Here is a 20875-nt window from a genome sequence, read left to right as displayed (position 1 = left end):
TAACAATCATATTTATCATTTTTATTTCAGCGATATTTGCTCTGCCTTACTTTTATGCCTATAGACATGGCTGGAGGCATCATGTTTTGAGGTTGTCTGTCCCATTCTCGTGAATGTGTTATCTCAAGGTTTTGGAGAAAAAATACTGCAAATTTGGCATAAATGTCCACTTAGACTAAAGGATGAGTTGATTAGATTTTGGTGGTCATAGGTCGAAGGTAAAGATTACTGTGACGTAGTTTGTGTAATTCTTGTGAATGTGATATTTCAAGAACATCTCGAGGGAATTTTTAAAAATTTGGCACAAACGTTCACTTAGACCCCGCAATGAACTGATGAGATTTTGTTGGTCAAAGCTCAAGGTTAGTGCGACCTTGTTTGTCTCATTCTTATCAATACACCTCAAGAACAAGACCGAACAATGAATTGCTTAGATTTTGGTGGCCAAAGGTGCATGGTCAAGGTTACTATGACCTTGTTTATTTCATTCTTGTGAGTGCGATATCTCAAGAACACCTTGAGTGATATATTTTAAATTTTGCACAAACGTTCACTTGGACTTGACAGTAAGTAGTATGATTATGGTGGTCAGAGGTCAAGGTCACTGTAAACTTGCATCCTTTTCATTTTTATGAATGCAAATACTCAGGACACCTTGAGGGACCTTTTTTTTCAAACTTGGTACTAACAGTTCCTTGGACTTAAGGCTCAGATGATCAGCTTTTGGTGGTCATAAGTCAAAGGTCAAGGTCACTGTGATCCAATCTGTCTCCTTTTTGTATCTCAAGAACACATTGCAGGATTTTTTTCAAATTTTGCACCAACATTTCTTGGACTCACTGATAAACTGATTAGATTTTGGTGGTTAAAGGTCAAGTCCATTGGCAACTTGCATCCGTCTTAGGGGGCAATTATCTAGTTTCCAAAAAAAAAACCCAATTGGCTCCTTAAAGCAATGTTATGTATGCATTTAAAAATCCATAAAACTTAAACTGACACTAAAACAGCCAATCAATCCCTAAACGTATAGTTTTATATTAGGTAAGTTTATTGTCCTTCTGTCAGCTGATTTTTTTACATTTTATTTTTGAGATTAGTGGTTTAAAGTCCCTCGACAGTTCATGTGAAATTCCTAGAACACTAAATATTAATGTTGCCCTGCACTGAATACAAAATAATCATTTCAGAGGATTAGGACTGACAGAGTAGTAGACGGATTTTTTGATCCAGTAGCTTCCTCCCCTTCCCACGGGAGTGGAGCAGATCTGATTCCCACGCAGAGCAGCCAGCTTCCTGTCATTACACACAATGATGTCATGCACTGACACATTACCACGGCAGATCCACATATATCACACACAAACCAGAAATTCACAAACACAAGCATATACAGGATGGACACAGTCTAAACCACCACATTCCTGATTCAGGGTCAGGGCTGCCGTCGGTTAGGACACACAATGACTATGGTCAGGACTCATTCTGGACGTGTGTGTGTGTGTGTGAGTGTGTGTGGTGCGTCCAAACTGTATATTTGAGGGAGAAACCGCTGCATAGCCAGAGAACGACATCATTTGTATGGCAGAGGCAGACCCACGCTGAAAAGTTAACTAAAGTTTGAATGGACACTGTGGTCTCAGACGCCCATTTCTATTGTTATCATTCGATCGAACGGGCATTATCAGTGATTATCTGCCTCATAGATTTGGGTTAGAAGGGGCCTGATACACCTACAAGCAGGTCCAGGACACCATTACAAGCGAAATTGCTGTTATCAAACCCAATAGTCAGAAAAAGTGTTGGCACTGTACATTTCCGCAAACCATATATGCATATACATATGTTACATCTGTACTTTATCATTCAGAAGCTTTATGATTCAACAATGCCGCGGTTAATGTGTGGTTAGGTTTAGGAACGAAAACCATTTAGTTATGGTTAGGAAAAGATCTTGTTTTGTCTTAAAATACCTGGTTTTGGGGCGGCATGATCCTGCCTGGAAAAGTAGCAATGTCTCTGTATAAAACAAATGCTTTTCGTGACACTATCCTGGCAGAAAAATGCAGCAATGGATCAGTAAAATACAAAAACTTTTTGTTGCACTGTCCTTGTTTGAAAAGGAGCAACGCGTCGCTAAAAAACAACCATGATTGGTGCCTAAAAAGCAGCTTGAATAACAGGAAAAGGTCGCTAAAAAAGAATTGTTCTCTAAAAAGATGACTGTAAAATGGCAGCGACCAGTTGCAAAAAATGCACCTACATTTAGTGCCTAAAAAGGGTCTGGAAAAACTGTGACTGGTCACTAAAATGCCCCAATATTTAGTGCTGAAAAGATGCTTGTAAAACAGTGACCAGTCCATAAAATGCAGCCATGTTTAGTGCCGAAAAAGTGGCTTGTAAAACAGGAACCGTTTGCTAAAATATGCCCATGTTTAGTACCAAAAAAGCAGCTTCTAAAAGAGCGACAGTTCACTGACAAGCAACCATGTTTATTACCTAAAAATCTTCTTGCAAAATAGTAACTACTAATTAAAATGCACACGTTTAGCAGCTGAAAAACTCTGGAAAAACAGTGACAGGTCACTAAAATGCACCAATGTTTAGTGCCTAAAAATCTGCTTGCAAAATAGCAACTACTAAGTAAATACACCTATGTTTAGTGCCAAAAAAGCTGCTGGAAAAACAGTGACAGGTTACGAAAATGCACCCATGTTTTTTGCTTATAAAGCCGCTTGTAAGACTGTGACAGGCCACTCAAACACAAAAGAAATGTTAAGAAATGTTGACATGATACAAATGCAATGTGCAAATGCGATGTTTTCTTGGTTTTCAGATGTGTACAATGCAAAAATGTTCTTCTGCCGACTGAGCTCAGTTTTAATGAGGAGCACTTTTGGTAGGATTCACTGTCAGTTTCAGTAGGTTTAGGTGCAAAAACTACATTTAGAAAAAAAGATAATGGTTTGGAATTAAAATTATTTTTTGTTGCACAACGTGACAAATTTACGTACATATGTTAAAATAAGTCAGCCTTTACATTTAGTTTTACTCAGGACACAAACGTCAGTCTCCTGGGTGAAAGACCTTTGTTTGACACACTAAAATCCCCAAACTACTCTCTATGCTGACTTCCTTGTTTTTTATACTAAAATTACATCGACTGACTCCCTTCTTCGCTCGTGTCATGATTACTACGGCCACTAGAGGTTGCTGCCAAACAATAAACACCTAATTTAAAGGACTGATATCGTCCTTAAGAAGAACTAGAAGGTGCAGCGGACTGATAACCGTTGATGAAGACAGACAATTCGTTCCTTTCACCACCATGAGCCACGAAGAAACATATAATTTCGAAACCAAATTTTATACAGAAAAAGCGTGGGTAAAGACCTTGTGACGCCAGCATTTCAAACAGTGAAAGTTTGCAGATAAACTGATTGATTCCAATGGATTCACCAGCTGTAGAGTTCAACTTTGGGTAACGGAGGGAGTCATAGAGGGGAGATTTTGGGCGGGTGAATCAGTCATTTGGAAAGAAGAAGTTGGTTTCATGTACACACACTTTCCCCTCGCCCTGCAAATCTGATTGATGAGTGAAATGAAGTTTTGACTCACCCATCTCGCTCTCTTTCTAACTCCACCATTGTAAGATTAAGATCTTTGACAAAGAAATAGTTGTTCTTTTAACCCCCCTCCCCATTTCATTTTATATAGCAAGAGCAGTGTCAGCAGCACACACACATTTCAAGCAGCTGTATAAACGGGGTTGAGGTGTGTCGGAGTGTGTGTGTATTTTGCGGCCGTCATGGCGGAGTGTGTCACAGAGGCGAAAGGTTAAGAAAACCACCCAAATATGTAACTGACGGCAACCCAGAAAGAGAGGAGAAAAGAACAGAACAAACTGGTGAGTGGAAGTAAAGAAAACAGAGGCAAACTTTAACTGACAGATAAACGCTTACTTTAATCCAGTTTATACAACAGTTAGTCCCGAATAATCTATTTCATTGGTCGCGAGGCGAGGTGCTGATATACTGGAGCGACGCTCTGTCACATCACACAGGTGATTCATTCACTGCTGCCACAATTAATGGAAATACATCGAGAAATGTTCAGGACGTACATATAGTCCCGTATAGACCCACAGTAGCAAGCTGGTGTGCAGGAAAATGTTTGTGTTGCTAGGCAACAGAACTCAGTTCCAGCAGGTCCGGAACTATTTTTGTTGGCGGAGGTAAAAAATATCATTAAATAAACAAACAAATCGTAATCTTTTGACGCTTTTTACTGTTTATTAACAAATGGCACTTGAACAGCTGTTGTATGTGCCGATGTTAAACCGCATCACCAGTAATTACAGTTGTTGCCATGTCAACCAGGACTGATTTTTCCCCATTTTAATAACTTTTTTTAATCTCATTTACTGAAAGTGTTTCCCTGAAATAAACGTTTAACGTTGTGGGGACCTGACTTTTGTTCTACAACTACATGATGAATCCTTGATACACTTTCACCATCCTCAACTTTCTCGTCTCTCTCAGACACACACACAAACACACACACACACACACGTGTACAGTGATATATGTGGCCAAGAATCGTCCATAAATTTTTAAATGGAAAGATCTCTTTCTCCGTCTGTTGACTTTTACTTTACAACAGGCCGACCTGGGTGGCTTCTGAATGTGTGTGTGTGTGTGTGTGTGTGTGTGTGTGCGTGTGTGTGTGTGTGTGTGTGTGTGTGTGTGTGTGTTCGTGTGCGTGCATGCATATCATATAGACGGAGAGGAAACAGGGAGAGAAAGATGGATTGAGAGAATATGAAGGATTGTGTGTGTGTGTGTGTGTGTGTGTGTGTGTGTGTGTGTGTGTGTGTGTGTGTGTGTGTGTGTGTGTGTGTGTGTGTGTGTGTTGGGGGTCAGTGACCCTGAAAAGTGCTGAACTATAAATGTTACACGGCATTTACTGTTTCCTTTTTTCACTCCAACCATCCATTCATTGTTTCTGCTTCTTCCTCTCCTTTTTCTTCCCATTTCTGTCCTTTTTCCTCTTTCTCTTCCTTCCCTTCTCGATCCCTCTTTCTCTGTCTTTTTCTGTTGTCTGTATTTAATCCATCCTGAACTCTTTCTTCCCTGTTTTCATCTCTTTTTTATCCTCTTGTCCTCTGTTTCACTCCCTCGCTCCCCTCCTTCCTTCAGCTGCTTCTGTGTTTCTTCTCTCACCGCTGTTTACTCTCCATATAACCATGTTCAGAGCGCACGTACGTGTGTGTGTTGCCTGTGCATGTATGTGAGCAATTAAGTGTGTGTATATGTGTAATGCTGGCGGTGGACATGAGTGTGTGTGTGTGTGTGTGTGTGTGTGTGTGTGTCCAAACAAATAACAAAAGCAGCTCTGTGACCTCTCACATCTTCACACACACTGCGATCTTCAAACAGGCCTCACACACTGTTTTCACCCTCATGATGCGCAGAGATGCTATCAGCCGTGTTACTGTTACCGTGGCGATACAATCTTGGCATCACCACTTCCTCTCCCCAAACAGCCTGTATTTATCACTCAGGTGTTTGCTCTGCAGGTGTGTTTTGCAAGTTTGTATATCCACAGTGATACTAATATATACTGTATGTGTACTGTATGTACTAATATGTTTATTTGTTTTACATTAGCTTAATGATTTAAACAATATATTAAAATTTAAGAAGACCATTGCGGATATTTACAAATGATTTGCAGTCTTATTATGGCACAAAGCAGTTGCATTACATTTAGTATTTAGTAAATGACTATAACAAAAAAAGATTAAAAAGATGCATCATTGAAATGCATCTATTGTGTGTTTAATCCAATATGTCTAATCATTGTTTATTCAGGGAAAACTGACTTAACATTAAGTTTTTTACAGCAGTGCCCCGAATTCACATTCAGTGGGCTAAATGAATATAAAACATATGATAGCAATAAAGTCAATAAAACAAATAATTACCAGCAATGGCTGTCAAAAGCAATAAACAGCAATAAAATCAGTAAAACGGATGAAAAAGATTAAATAGCAAACCAAACTGCAACTAGTGAAAAATGCAAAACAGCATAACAGGAAAAATAATGACAATAACTAACGACCACGTCTGAGAAATAACCAAAGCAGGAGACCTGTACAGCAACCATGTTATCTAACATGCACCTAAAACGATGGCAGGTGCTGTCCGGCCCAGTGGTGTCGTAAAACAACACCGCAAACAGTTCTGTACGGCCGCACTCTCAGCTGACGACGTCCAGCGACGTGTAATGCGGACACAAAAGGTGGCTTTTGGCATCATAATTTATGCAAAAAACACTGCAACAACGGCGTATTTGGCGACTTCCGGCTGGTCGTACCCCATAGATAGTTGAAATAGCGCCCAAAAAGTGTTAAAATCTTTGTGATTATCGTTATTTTTATAGGTAATGAGTTTTTTTTCTATGACAAACAAAGCAGTAGTGTATGTGATCCACGTGATCCTCGTTACTGTGGAGGGGAGGGGGATGGCGCCAAAGTAAGACAAATCCTCAACATAGTGATTTCAAGATATAACAGCTTCTTATCTAAATGTATTCAAATGTATCAAAACATTTTATAGACTCAAAAGATGTTATTGTAACATATTTTTTTAGAATAATGGATTACATTAACTGAAAGTAATATGAGCATAACAGGCTTTTGCTGCATTTGTGGCTGTAAAGGCGGTATTGTGACATGTCATGCCGTGTCTGTGTATGTAGTCTGTATGTGAACATACAAACACTGCGTCTGTATGTGAGCCTGCTTCTGTTCAGAGGGTCATGCAGAGAGTGAACAGAGATCTCAGCCTCTGATACACACTCACACAACCAGGACAACAGATAAAAAACACATGTGCGTGTGTGATAACAAAGGACAAAGTGTGGGTTGCACTTTGTCCTTATGAGACGAAGAGAAAGAAAAAGTGTGTGGAAGCATGAGAGACACATTATCTGTATTAGATATTTGATATTTAATCTCTATCATTTCCAGGCACCTTATTCCCATGTTGACCTTTAATCTGATTCACGGGTTTTATTGTTTGGAGTGAGAAACAGTACATCAGTGATACTCAACCTAAGGCCCGCGGGCCAAATCTGGCCTCCCAACCATTTTCTAATTCCTAAAAACATCCTAACGTCCTAAAAACCTACAAATGTCCTGAAATCCCCATAAATGTCCTAGAAATGTCAGAAAAGTCCTAAATTCCTATAAACATCCTCAAATGAAGAAACATCCTAAAATCCTAGAAATGTTTTTAAATCCTAAAAACCTCAAATTGTACAAAGGTCCGAGTATCGTAGAAACATCCTAAAATTCTAAAAATGTCCTAAAATCTTAGAAACGTTCTAAAATCCTTAACCCTCCTAAAATCCTAAAATGTCCTAAAATTATAGAAACATCCTAAAACTGAAGACACATTCTAAAATCGTAGAAATGTCCTAAAATCCTAAAAAGAAATCATACAATTCTAGAAATGTCTTGAAATCGCAGAAACATCCTCAAATCGTGAAAAGGTCTTAAAATTGAAGAAACATCCTTAAGTTGTAGATACGTCCTACAGTACCCTAAAAACATCCTAAAATTCCAGAAATGTCCTGAAATGAACATCACAAACATTTGTTTGAAAAATGACTGATATATCTACCTTCTACCGTCAAATTCTACAAACATCATCTTAGAAATGTCCTTAAATCGCAGGAATGTCCTAAAACCCTTAAAAAATCCTAGAAATGTACTAAAGTGCAAGAAATACACATGGGGCTAATGTTGTTTTGCAAAAGTGAACCATAAAAAAGCTTTTTTTCTAGATCTGGAAACACAAAGCATCAAATGTCTGTGCTGTTTGACTGGAGATGTTTGAATATTATTTACTACGGGCTTATTTTTTTTATTTCAAACCCTTAAAGGTTTTAAATACTCAGCCTTGCCTTGGAGTTGATGTATTAACTTATTTTACAAGTTCAGACACTTCAGACAGTTTCAGTACGAAAATGGTTTCTGATGAGGTCCCACTAAAGTATGCAAGAACATATTTTGATATTGTTAGATCATATTTTTCTCCTCACCAGTTTCAGATGTTTTTCCATTGAGTACTAATTTTGTGGCCAATTTTGGCACCAAAAGCGTCGAAGTGGAAGTTTAAATTCAAAGATACCGTATTACATATCGCCCATTGGCGGCGCGGAGCCAAAAACATCAGTATCGGCCTTCAATGTCCCACAAGAGATGTGCTGAGACAGAGAGAGTAACTGATCCGTGTCTCATTCCAGGTATTAGCCATGCCTGAGGCCAGAGGGAATCCTCAGCCAGCTGCTGTGGTTTTGGATGAGGCTATGTCCTGGAATAGAATACGGTGATACTGGCTGTGACGAAGCCCAGACAGATTTACGTTGAGGGCAGAAAACTATTCTTGTCGTCAGACTACCGCATCCAGCCACTGTTTCAACCAACAATTTTGTGATTTTTATCCCCCACAGACGCAGTTTCAACATCACATGTTTGGGGTCTGGTGGTGATTTCTTTCACTTTCTTACTCTGACCTGCAATCAGACGTTTTTCGTGCACTTTGTCTTCATTGGAACCAAAGATGAACAGACAAAAAAAAAACAAAAGAAAAAAGAGAGACAAGCCAGAGGGAATCCTCAGCCAGCCGCTGTGGTTTTTGGATCAGTCTATATCCTGGAATATAATACAAGCGTATTAGCTGTTTCAGAGTCCAGAGAGTCCTATATGAGGGAAGGAGAAACAAACCTCTTGGCCTTTGGGCCAAAATAATGTCCCAAAATGAAGCAGCCACTTTGATTTTCTTGCAAAAGACAAGACCTTGGAAATAATTATTGGTAGAGATAAGAAATCAAGATTCTACATCTGATTTCTGATTGTGATCTCCTCCTCTCTGCACCAGCTGGCTCTTTCTTCATGAAACATCATAGGTGGCCTGCTGTTAAAAAGAGCCAGATCTCTGCTTTTATTCCAGGTATTAATCAGCGTCAGACCCACACTGAACTCTGAACACGTTATGGTTTTTATCCTGAAATACGGTGCAGACACTTTAACCCTGATGCAGCGCAGAGAGCTGCAGGAGTGCAGGAGAGTCGCCGTCTGAATGTGCAGTAACACCACAAAAAAGACGAGCTATTTTTATCCGGGTGTATTTTTTGAACAGTTTTGTCCTTGAAGCCTTTTGACATGTTGACTACTAAGCTTGTAACAGGGTTTGTAATGGTCATGAAAACCTGGAAAAGTCTTGGAATTTGGAGTCTTGGTTTTACCAACCTGTATATAGTAACACATGATGTGTTTGTCTGAAATGTGAAAATCCAACGAAACACCCAAAAATATTTTCTGTAAAAAATCCCAAAAAATAAAAAAAACAAATGTTTTTTTAAAGGAAAAAAAAATCACAGAAACTTTTTAAAAATTGCCCAAATGTTTTCTTTTAAATAAAAAAAAGCCAAAATGTGTTCCTTAAAAATCACAAAAATAATTTAGAAAAATGCCAAAAATGTTTTCATTAAAAACTGCCAAAATTATTTTAAAAAGTAATTTGCCCCCCAAGCCATTAAAATATGACAGCAAGTGGTGCGAATATTCTAAATATAGCATGCACTGAACTGATTTTAATTTTTTTTAGGGGGCTAAAAAAACTTTTGCTGCTGCGAGTAATTCACAAATTGAAGAACAGCACAGTTGAGTATCAATAATGTGTAATACATTCTTGGTGCAGCCATCAAACCGGGAGATGGATCTGTGCGGTGGCTGACGGTAATCCCATATCTCCCTCCGGTCATCGCTCTGCGCTCGGCTCCGCGGATAAAACCCGTCAGAACAAAGCGTCTGCGAGTTACAGATGTGCGTTTGATTCCAGGTATTAGTCCTCGCTGACACCTGAGGGATCACCGAGTCGGCCGCTGTGGTTTTGGAATCAGGTTAAATCCCGGAACACGATACATCAATATTAGCTGCGACGAAGCCCAAGAAGCCGAATGGTTGAAACGTTAGATAATTCGATTTGATCGCTGGCTCGAAGCTCAGATAGCTGAGCTGCTGTCGCCATTTGGGATCTGTTTGAAACAGAGGGGGAGTTTTCAGAAAAAAACTGTTTCTTTCATTCTTGATCGAACTCTCTTCATGTCCTGTTCTCAGTTCTCTGTATATTTATTTAGATTTTATAGATTATAGATTGTCTCATATGTCATTGTCCGTATCCGTCTTATTATTATGTGACATGTCTTTTCTATCTGTTTCTACATATCAGTTTATAATATTTGTTTTTTAAGTTTCTCCATGATGTGCATTTGTTTCTTCTCTCTTCTGCTGGTAGTTTTCGTCTTTTTTTCACTTGTATCGTCGTCATATTTAGCTCTTCTGCCACCTGTTTGTCACCTTTGTGTTATTTTTCTCTTCTTTCTTTTTACCACTGATCATGATAATCTTCATCATTTTTTGTGTTTTACTGCCATGACTTTCCCTTGGTCTACTTTTTTCCTCTTTATCCGCATGAACTCTTCCTTGATTCCTCCGACTCTTCACCGTTCGTCCTCCGATTCCTTCTTTTTGTCCTCTTTCTTTGCTTGTTTTATTCCCCGATTCTTCCTCTCTTTTCGGTTTTCTCGTATTGTCTTTCCTCAGTTTGTCGCTGCCGTGCAGAGCGACATCATTTATCTGTGCCTATAAAAATCTTTACCAGGGTTTCCCACCCATTCATTCATAGTGACAGCCCGTCGCCATCAAAACGTCTGCTGCAACACATTACTTTTGTTTGCCTCTGCGCCAGCGATAGCTGAGCTCCAAAAATGTCCTAAAATCCTAAAAAAGCTCCAAACAACAATCCTAGAATCGTCCTAAAATGCTTGATACCTCTTAAAATCCTAGAAATGTCCTACAAAATCCTATTGATGTCCTGAAACCCTAAAAACATCCTAAAATCCTAGTAATTACATAAAATCCTAGAAATGTTCTAAAATCCAAAAAAGTCCTAAAATCCCTGAGACATCCCAGAATCCTATCAATGTCCTAAAACCCTAGAAATGTCCAGAAATCCTAGAAATGTCCTAAAATCGTACAAATGTCCTAAAATCCTAAAAAATCTACTAAAATCCAAGAAATGTTTTAAAATCCTAGAAATTTCCTGAAATCCTGGGAACATACTCAATTCCTAAATGTCCTAAAATCCAGAAACATGTTTGGGACTGCAAGTGGCCCCTGGGCTCCTGTCAGTTTGCAAAAGTGGCCCCCAAACAAAGTTGAGCGTCCCTGAGCTAAAACAATAATAATCACCCAAAACAATCAGAGCAGTTCTTCACGTCAGCGTTTCTGTTCACTCACTGCTCGTGTTTTATGATTAATGACTTGTATTGTCACTGCAGTGCTGTTAGCTCCCGAGCCTGACAACGCTAATGTCTGCACACAACTGTTAATGAAATGTGTGTGTGTGTGTGTGTGTGTGTGTGTTCCTTTTTCTATAGAATGACATCAGCCTGTTTTGGACGTTGTTGTGTCTCGACACTCGGTGACCGTTGCTAAGGTCATGTGCTTCATCAGTGTGTGTATGTGAACGACTCAGAGAGATAAACTGAGCTGCATCGTGAGTTTGTGACACTGTGCAAAATGTTTAGGTGTGTGTATAGATCACCTCATCCACACAGGAGCCTCTTAAAGACGGAGTTCAGCATTTTGGGAAATTTACTATTTCTTTCTTTCAAAGACTAAACAGAGAAGTTATTGTGTGTTAGTCATTAAACTTCATGCCAGCTTTACATTAAACAGTTTCACTGTCACAGACAAAAAACGACAACAAATGGGAGACAAAAGTATATTAGCAATGCAGTATTTTATTTTGAAAATTATGCATCTGAATTTATTTTTGCCGATTTCAACTTGTTTGTATTAAAATATAGAATTTCTTGATTTCCAGTTTCAAAAGCTGGATTTGAATATATTTTTTAGTGTTCACAAATTAAGATAGAAAGAGTTTGCACTTTGCACTTTGGATCTGAATGAATTTTGAAAATTAAATTGTTTTTTTTTAAATTAGATTTCCGCAACCTGAATCTAAAATTTTAAATTCTGAATTTTTCATCTGATTTTGTGAACATTGAAAACTAAAATTATTTTCAGCTTTTCAAAATGTTAATCAATAAATTTCAAAATTTAATATCAAACTAAGACAATTCCAAACAAATACATTTAGATAACACAGATAACAGAGAAAAAGATTAAAAAAATAAAAATCACCCAAAAATGAAAAAAAAAGCCAAAAAAATGTAAAGAAAAAAATTCAGCACATCACCAAATTTGCCTTCCAATCAAGACCTTTTTTTTCTTTTTAAAAAAACTCTTTAGTGATTTTCTTTTTCTGCAGAGTTTTGGGCAAACCCCCCAAATGTCTTAAAATCCTATAAACTCCCCTGGTTTTAACAAATTGCACTTTATTCTAACATTAGTTAACATTTTGTCAAATCAAATTGAATGTGCGTTAATTCCTCTTAAGTTCGGACCTTTAACTAATGATTACGGAGAAATCTGGACCCAGCTGGGTCCCACTGACGCAGATATTAAACATGTGGGGGACTCTTCAGAGGACCAAGAACATCAGTAAGTCTCGGCTGTTCACACAAAATGGAAACATTATCTGTTGATATAAGCTGAGGAACACTCACGTTGCTTTCCAGAAATTTGAAATATTGTGTAAAATCCCTCAACATATAAGAGCAGCAACATTGTGTGTGTGTGTGTGCGTGCGTGCGCGCACTGTATGGGATGTAGGTTGTCTTTGCTAAATGTCGTAGTTGAGTGTCAGTGTGATAAAACATCTCTTAGCACAGCCGTGACACTTATAACACATAGTCAACATCCCTAATCCATCTGTACACACACACACACACACACACACACACACACACACACACACACACAGAGCGAGGCCTCAGTTTATGATATTTTTCACACATACTTGCACACATATTACACGCTGAACCCACATGAGCACTTAACTCACACACACACTCACAAAACAGCACAATATATTCACACATAGGGCCAAACAATCACACACACACACACACACACACACACACACACACACACACACACAGCGAGGGGCCCTTTTGTCACTTAAACACAGATTGCATTATGCAGAATGCATACACACATTTAAACACTGACATGTGCACACACACCCACTGTCAGACCACAGAATGATAATTTGAAAAATACAAAACCAGAAAAATCTTCTGTGAGGGATTTTTTTTCTATCTTTAATCGTCTTTCTTTCATTTTTCTCTTCGTTTTCTCAGCAGTCGGAATTAAAAACACCTGGATCGCCTTCTCTGTCTCTTCCATATCGTCCCCATCTCCTACAGAAATAAGGCTTTGTTACATCCTGCAGCTACTCTCAAACGCTCTGAACGCCATCTTTTTTTTGTCTTGGTGAAACGATAATGATAAGAACGGGTTTTCGTTCTGTTGGATCCTCGTTCATGTGTGTCGGGAGCAAACTGGTGAGGTTTTACTTTGGGCTCTTTTTTGGTTCTGGCTGATGCTGAGGAGAATGGTTCTCTTACCCAACATAAAGCTGAAAACCACTGCGATCCAGGAGGCAAAATACTATATTAATTTCAGTTGAATGTCAAAACCAGCAGAGGCTTGATTAATGAGTCACATTGTTGCAACGTAGCACACATGAGAAAGAAAGGACATGGTTTTATCTTCTGTCTCTTAGCAACAACGCAAATATATTTATTTGTTATACCTCATCGATAGTCATGGCATTATGTTTTTGTTTTATTGTGAACCCGGTAGCTTGAGAACGCTGTGAGGAAATTTCTTGAAATTTAGCACAAGCATTCACTTAGACTCAATGACTAGCTAAATAGATTTTGGAGGTCATAGGTCAAAGGTCAGGATCACTGTGACCATGTCTGTCTCATCTTGCGATATCTCAAGAACACTTAGAGAGAATTTCTTTAAATTTGGAGTAAATGTTCACTTGGCTTTAGGAATGAAATGATTAGAATTTGATGTCCAAAGGTCAAGGTCACAGTGACCCTACATTCATCTCACTCTTTTGAAAGCGATATCACGATATAACATTCGTCTCATTGTTGTGAAAACGTGTCTCAAGAGTACATGAGAGAAATTTCTTCAAATTTGGCACAAATGTTCCAGTGGACTCACATTTCGGTATTCAAAAGTCAAGGTCATAGTGACCCTACATTCATCTCACTCTTTTGAAAGCAATATCTCAAAAACACCTTGTGGGAATTTCTTTAAATTTGGCACAAATGTTCGAGTGGACGGATGAATGTATTAGATTTCGGTGTGTAAAGGTCAAGGTCACCGTGACCTTGAATCCATCTCGTTTTTGTTATGTGTTATGATACGTTGTCGAATGGCCCGATGGTGGACAGTCCACGTCAGTTGAGAGTGTGGTAGGACGGAAACTGTCACGCCTGCATGATTTGATGCTTGCTTTGACGCTGGTGATAACGACATAATTTAAAGAGCACAAAGGTCCCTAAAGGTCAAGAGCGGCGGTGGATGGGTCCAACAAACCTCGGACTACCATGAGGGAGTACAATGTTCAGTTTCCATCTGAATATCGTGGGGTTTTTTTTCTACACCTGACCATGAGCCCTTGTGCCTAATGCTAACCGACCCTGGCAACACTTTTGTTGACGTCCTGACGTCGACGTCACAGCAGCGGCATCCCTGAGCGCCAGCAGCAGCCACAGAAGGATACCTGGGGTGTAATATGTATACGTTAAAGTCGTGCAGAGCAGCTACATGTGATGACTTGTGATGTGAACAGAGTCTAAAGGGTTTGGGTGGAAGTGCTGCCATCAGCCAACAATGGACTGGGAAGCATTTTAACTCAAACTCAAAGTCATATTCCAGTTGTAAAACCTCATAACTCATAAATAGATTCACTTTTGCGTTTTACAGTTCGAAACTGGACCACTTGGGTGACTTGGCGGATTTAAGAAAACCCTCCAAAGAGTTTGAGACGTTTACACTCAAAGAAGAAGCTGATGCAAGACGTCAATAATGAGTTACAGGACGCTCTTTGTGCCACGGCTGCATGAATAAACTTTGTAGAGTTAGAATATAAATTTGCATGATGTTAATATGAACTGACTCATATCTGGTAAACTGTTATATAACTTTGCATTGTGTTATTTAGCATCTGGTAACCTTTGGCTGTCCTCCCGAGCCGAGCGGGGAATCCAAGTCACCGGAGGCAGAGATGGAAAGTGTGTTATATATCACAAATGTAACAGGAACAACCGTGTTTACTTCTGAGTTCCCGTTCAAACTCCACCGATTTAGGTGCGTGACAAAAGGTTTTTTCAGGACGTCGGAGCTCAAACACACACACACAAAAGCATCCAGCGATTGTTTTCTCAATGTGTCGGAGCACATGATGCTCCTATTGTTGGTGTGTGTTTTCCAGACAGTGACAAATGAGCTTTTGATTGAATTCATCAACAACATGGCATCTGGATGAAAGATGATGAGAAGGAGGGAAGGAGACAGAGGGAGTGAAGCGAAGGAGTGGGAGTCCAGTCTCTGGAGGACGGGGATGTTGAAAGATGCTACAGTCAAGGACAGAAAAAAACGACAAAGCAGAAAAGGAATATTTGAGAACATTCCCCGTTCCAAATTTCATCTTAATTAATTACTTACGTTGCAACGCGCTTTGATTAAACGCAGCAGTTGAATCCGACGACGGCGTGATCAAGCGTTGACTCTGTGACCTCGGTGTGACCCTGTTTCTGTGTGTTTGTGCAGCTTTTAGTCTCTGAGTGTTTGCAAGGAAACGAGAGCTCCTGTTCTCACTGTACCGTGGCGCAACTGTTTTGCAACTGACTAGGGTTTGGTGGAGGAAAAGATTACCTCATGTATCGAACATGCATCCAGTAGTCGAGTGTTTTCTGACCTTTCAGTGTGATTTAAAGGCGGTCGATTCAAAGCTGCGAGTGGTTTTGTTTGGTTGATTACGAAGAATGAGATGATGCCGGGGATAAAGTTAATTAAGAATTGTGCACATGGAGACTGATGGAGGTTGTTTATTGCAAAATGTTTTTTCTGCACTGATGCAAGATAGATTGTCATGTTCAGCCTTTTTAATATCCTCAACCTGTGTGACCTGATATCACCCCTGTTACTGACAGCGATTGGCTGAGCAGCAGGGCTCAGGCTCTCTTTAGGCGACCAGAGTTTGGCTTCTTTCTATGTTTGTATCTCTCAAAGCACAGCCGATAGCTTCCAAAGTTTGTTTACTTGATAAGTAGTTTGATGAGTCATCAAGCTAGGATGAGTCTCTCGTGACAGAGTTCTTACTTGTTTAAAGTATGACTGCACTGCTTCGTAAAATGATACTTGGGAATTATTTTTTACTGGGAATTATTATATATTAAAAAAGCCAATGGAGGATCCCCTACCCCCCCGACAGAGGTCATGGCTAAGCCCCTGATGTCCTGAAATTCTAGAAATGTCCTAAAATCCTAAAAATGACCTAAAATCCTTGAAATGTCCTTTAATCCTAGAAACATCCTGAAATCTTAGAAACCTTCTAAAATTTCTAAAAATGTCCTAAAATCTTAGAAATTTTGTGAAATCCAGGAAGTTTCCTACAATCGTAGAAATGGCGTAAAAGTGCTCAAGTGTTTTATGAAGGCATTCTTGGGAGCTGAAGTCTTTATTCATCACACTTACTAATACTTTGTGGTACTGTCAGGTTCAAATGAAGGTGAAATAAATTACTGAGTGTGTTTCTTAAACTGATAACGAACAGAGTTCCCAAACCACTTTGCTTTGCGTCTACATACCAGGTCTGTAGGTGTAGCTGAGGGCATGGTCAGCGTGAAGAGTGAAAACAGTCATCAATCAAAAACACGGATCATTTTACTGTGAACACAAACCTGATTAGTCTGTCGCAGCCAGACCCTTTCGGCACACTTCGTGGACACGCCTGCAGTGGCAGACGAGGGTTTCCCCACTCGGGTGGGAATATTTAGGGAGGAAAACATACCTGGCAGCAGTATGCAGAGTTGTGTTACTCCATAAAAGGCCTGAGGGACAAATCTGGAAATTATTTTTGTTTTTTTACCTTTAGTATACATAAGGTGTCAGAGTACATAAAACAGCATCAAAATAGAGCTTTTTTTATTTAAAAAAAAAGTGCCAGTGGAGGATCCCCCACAACCCAAGCAGAGGTCCGAGCTCAGACCCTAATGTCCTAAAATCTTAGAAACGTACGTCAGAGAAATGTCTGAGATGCCCTGAAATTCTAGAAAAGTCCCAAAATCCTAGAGACTTTTTTAAATTCTTGAAACGTTCAAAAATCTGAGAAACATCTTAAAATTCTGAGAAAAGTCTTAAAATCCCAGCAACATTTTAAAATCCCAGAAATATCCTAAAATCCTAGAAACGTCCTAAAAAAAAAAAAATCCTAGAAATGTCCTAAAATCTGAAAAATGTCCTTAAATCTCAGAAACGTCCTTATAGCTGAAAAACATCTAAAAATCCTTGCAAAGTTCTTAAATCCAAGAAACATTCTAAAAAAGTTCTGAAATTTTAGGAATGCCCCTAAATCCTTGGGATGTCCTAAATGCTAGAAAAGCCTAAAGTGAAATAAGATTATTGTATGTATGGAAAACACCGGCGCCTCTATGAAGTGCATGCAAGTACCTGTTTTTATTTAAGCTTTAAATGATGCTGTAATCTGGTCAGAAGAGGAAGCGTTAAAGTTTAACAAAGATTCGCTCATACTCTTCTGTGTTTTGTAACACAAATTTACACGTAAATATCCACACACAGAAGTCATTCTCTCTCTCTGTAACACACAAACACACCGTCTCAGTGAGATTGTTCGTCCTGCAGAGCACAGTGGGAGCATTGTCTCTCTAAACGAATTTATTATCTTGTGTGACTTTGGGGCTGAAAGCCAGCAGGAGAAGTCTCAGCGGTTTCCTTCTGATACGCTGCTGCCTCTAAATGTATGCACATACAGTATGAGAGTGTGTGTGTGTGTGTGTGTGTGTGTGTGTGTGTGTACATTAACCAGTGACCTGTTCTCTGTCCAGCGTGAACCAAGGATAAATAAATAAGTCCACTTTCTCTTGTTGTTTGAATTCCATCACCTGCATCACACAAATAGACCTAATGAGCTATTTCAAAATAAAAGCCTCCCCCATTCAATCTGGAAACCTTCTTAACCCCTTTAAAACCCATTCAGTTTTGTTGTGCTGAGACACCTTAGTCAAGCACTGAAACTTCTGGAATCTGAGAAAATTAGTTTGATTTATTTTGAAAATACGAGAAATTGTTAAAGTAAAAGGTATAAAATTAAAAAAAAAAAAAAAAATTTATATTTCCTGTAATTCCATATTTAAAATTATGTTGCAGATTACAGGCTGTGTAATGATGTTTTTTTTCCCCTACTTTCTTAAGGTCATTTCCTTGTCTCTTTTCCTTTTATTATTTATTATTATTATTTATTTATTATTTAATATTATTTATTTATTTTGTTATTATCATTAATAATAATTTATTTATTCTTTTTTAATTTTAAGTAATTGTCTTATAACTTTTTTAAAAAATTTCTTGCCAATTTTCAGGCCATTTCTTGTTAAGTTGCTCATTTTATTCTCCTCAGCCAATGTGCTCAGGTTTCAGAGGGTTAAAGACGGATACTTTGCATATTGGCCAGCCACTTCATCTAAACATAAAAGCAAAGAAACGGGGTTTTACACTTGAGGGAAGTTGTAGAGACATATTTTAGAGACCTTTCAGACATTTCCAAAGCCACATTTGATTTGTCTTGCAGTGGAGCATTTGTTGGTTCGATCATGCAAAGACCACAAATGGATTTCTGTCTATATTAAGGGTGTAATTTCTTCTCCATCCTCCACGCCGCTCTGAGTAACATGTCCAGCGTGTCATCCCTGTTAGGACTCTCCATCACCAGGCGCACTGTTTGTTTAGGACGACACAGCGGCCGTTTTACTTACTTCAAGATGTTTGCCTCTGATTAATCAAACTCTCGGGCCTTTAATTTAATCTTCTTCAAAACATGTTTCCATATAAATCAGGCAGAAAAACATTAATGCGTCCATGAAGACAAAAAAAAAAAAAAAGTTTTTTTTAATTGGGAGCATTGATAAATTCATGGAAATGCTTGGATGGAAGCACTCTCTATCTTTTCCTCCTCTTGATCCTCTTGATCACATTTCCATGTGTTTTTTGTGATTTCTGTGACTGTTTTTACAGTCCTTTATTCTCTGACCAAATGTCTCATCTTTGATCAGCCTCTGTGGGTGTCTCTCCACTTCATTTTTGATCATCTGCCCACCTAATCACTTTGGTTTTTTCTCAGATTTAAGGGCTTGTTCGCCAGTTGGCAACACGGTAGTCAGTCACAGCCTCTTTTATATTCTCTGTTTTGAGCTGTTTACCTCACCCTCAGTGTTTTTGCTTTCTTTAAATGAAATGTAAGTAATAAAGTAAATACATATTTGAAGAGATAAAACAAAACTGACCAAGCTAACAAGCAAATGTGAGAGCAGAAGCCCGATACCACAAACACAGGCCACAATCGCTACCGCACAGACTCTGGCTCCAAATGACGTCACCAGCAAAAGATGGCACCACCTGTATCCAGGATATTTTGGCTTCGATTTTGTACAGCGGGATGAAGTAGAGATTCATTGCCGGTCCTTAAATACAGTCTTTTACCAGAGTTCACCAGAATTGGGGAAAAAAACTGTGTGTAGCTTGACTGGTGTGAGGCAAACAACCACAAGACGATAGTTCTAGTTTTGACTAATTCTCCAACTTTCTCTGTATTTTTTCTCTCCTTTCTTTCCGTCTTTCTCTCTCACGCTGTGATTTATAAAAGGCTCATTGTGAGTGTTTGTTGACATTTTAATTGTGTCAGTTATGTTCATTTGCTTTTGGACACAAACCGAATGTCCACCCAAGCTCCAGCATGGACTGCGAGAGGCTTCCAGCACCGTGCGAGTGCGTTCGTGTGTATTTGGACGTGTGTAAATGTATGTATGTGTGCATACATTTGTATGTGTGTGTCTCCCTGCACGTGTGTATTCACGCGTGCTCCTCTTGTGTGTTTTTCAGAGTAGTTAGGATAATTGGGAATGGGCGCAGAATGCAGGTCTAGGAAAATAGCCGGGAACGTCTCGGCTCCTGTGTGTGCGTGCGTGTGTGTGTGTGTGCGTGCGTGTGTGTGTGTGCATGTGTGGGGCGCGTGCATGTGCATGCGCGTGTGTATGTGTGTGTGCGTGTGTGTGTGTGTGTGTGTGTGTGTGTGTGTGTGTGTGTGTGAGGGTCGTTTCCCGGACAAGGAGCTGGAAGCTGTCAGGTGGAGGGGATCGAATGTTGGAATGCTGATTGGAGGTTGGTGTGTGTGTGGTGTGTGTGTGTGTGTGTGTGTGTGTGTGTGTGTGTGTGTGTGTGTGTGTGTGTGTGTGTGCGTGCGTACGTGCGTGCGTGCGTACGTGCGTGCGTTTGGAGACGGACGATAATTAGCTGAATGGCTCAGCTAAATCCTGTTAGTATCCCTGTGAAAATAGCACACAAACACACACTGATACATGCTGGGACGCGGTCGACTGTCTAAATAACAGCATACTGTTTCCATTGACAAAAAAAAAACCAAAAACAATATAATGAGAAAGAGAAAAGAGGCCTGTGGCATCAATATTCCCAGGGGACATTCATTTTTCATCAAAATCATCATCCATCCTCATATTGATTGTGTTTCTTCGTTCAGCCTCTTTTCTCTTGTTTCATGTTTTTTAGACATTAATATTT

At 39.3% G+C, this 20875-nt stretch overlaps 1 long non-coding RNA gene across 1 annotated transcript in view; it reads left to right on the top strand.

Moving 5' to 3' along the window:
* LOC121961985 overlaps positions 1–20875 on the top strand; it is a 110203-nt gene that overhangs the window by 43572 nt on the left and 45756 nt on the right. The gene's annotated exons all lie outside the window — the stretch shown is intronic.

Source organism: Plectropomus leopardus, chromosome 23 (assembly GCF_008729295.1).
Source record: "Plectropomus leopardus isolate mb chromosome 23, YSFRI_Pleo_2.0, whole genome shotgun sequence".
Taxonomy (NCBI): domain Eukaryota; kingdom Metazoa; phylum Chordata; class Actinopteri; order Perciformes; family Serranidae; genus Plectropomus; species Plectropomus leopardus.
Note: the sequence above shows the minus strand (reverse complement) of the source record. Positions and strands in the feature narration are given on the sequence as shown.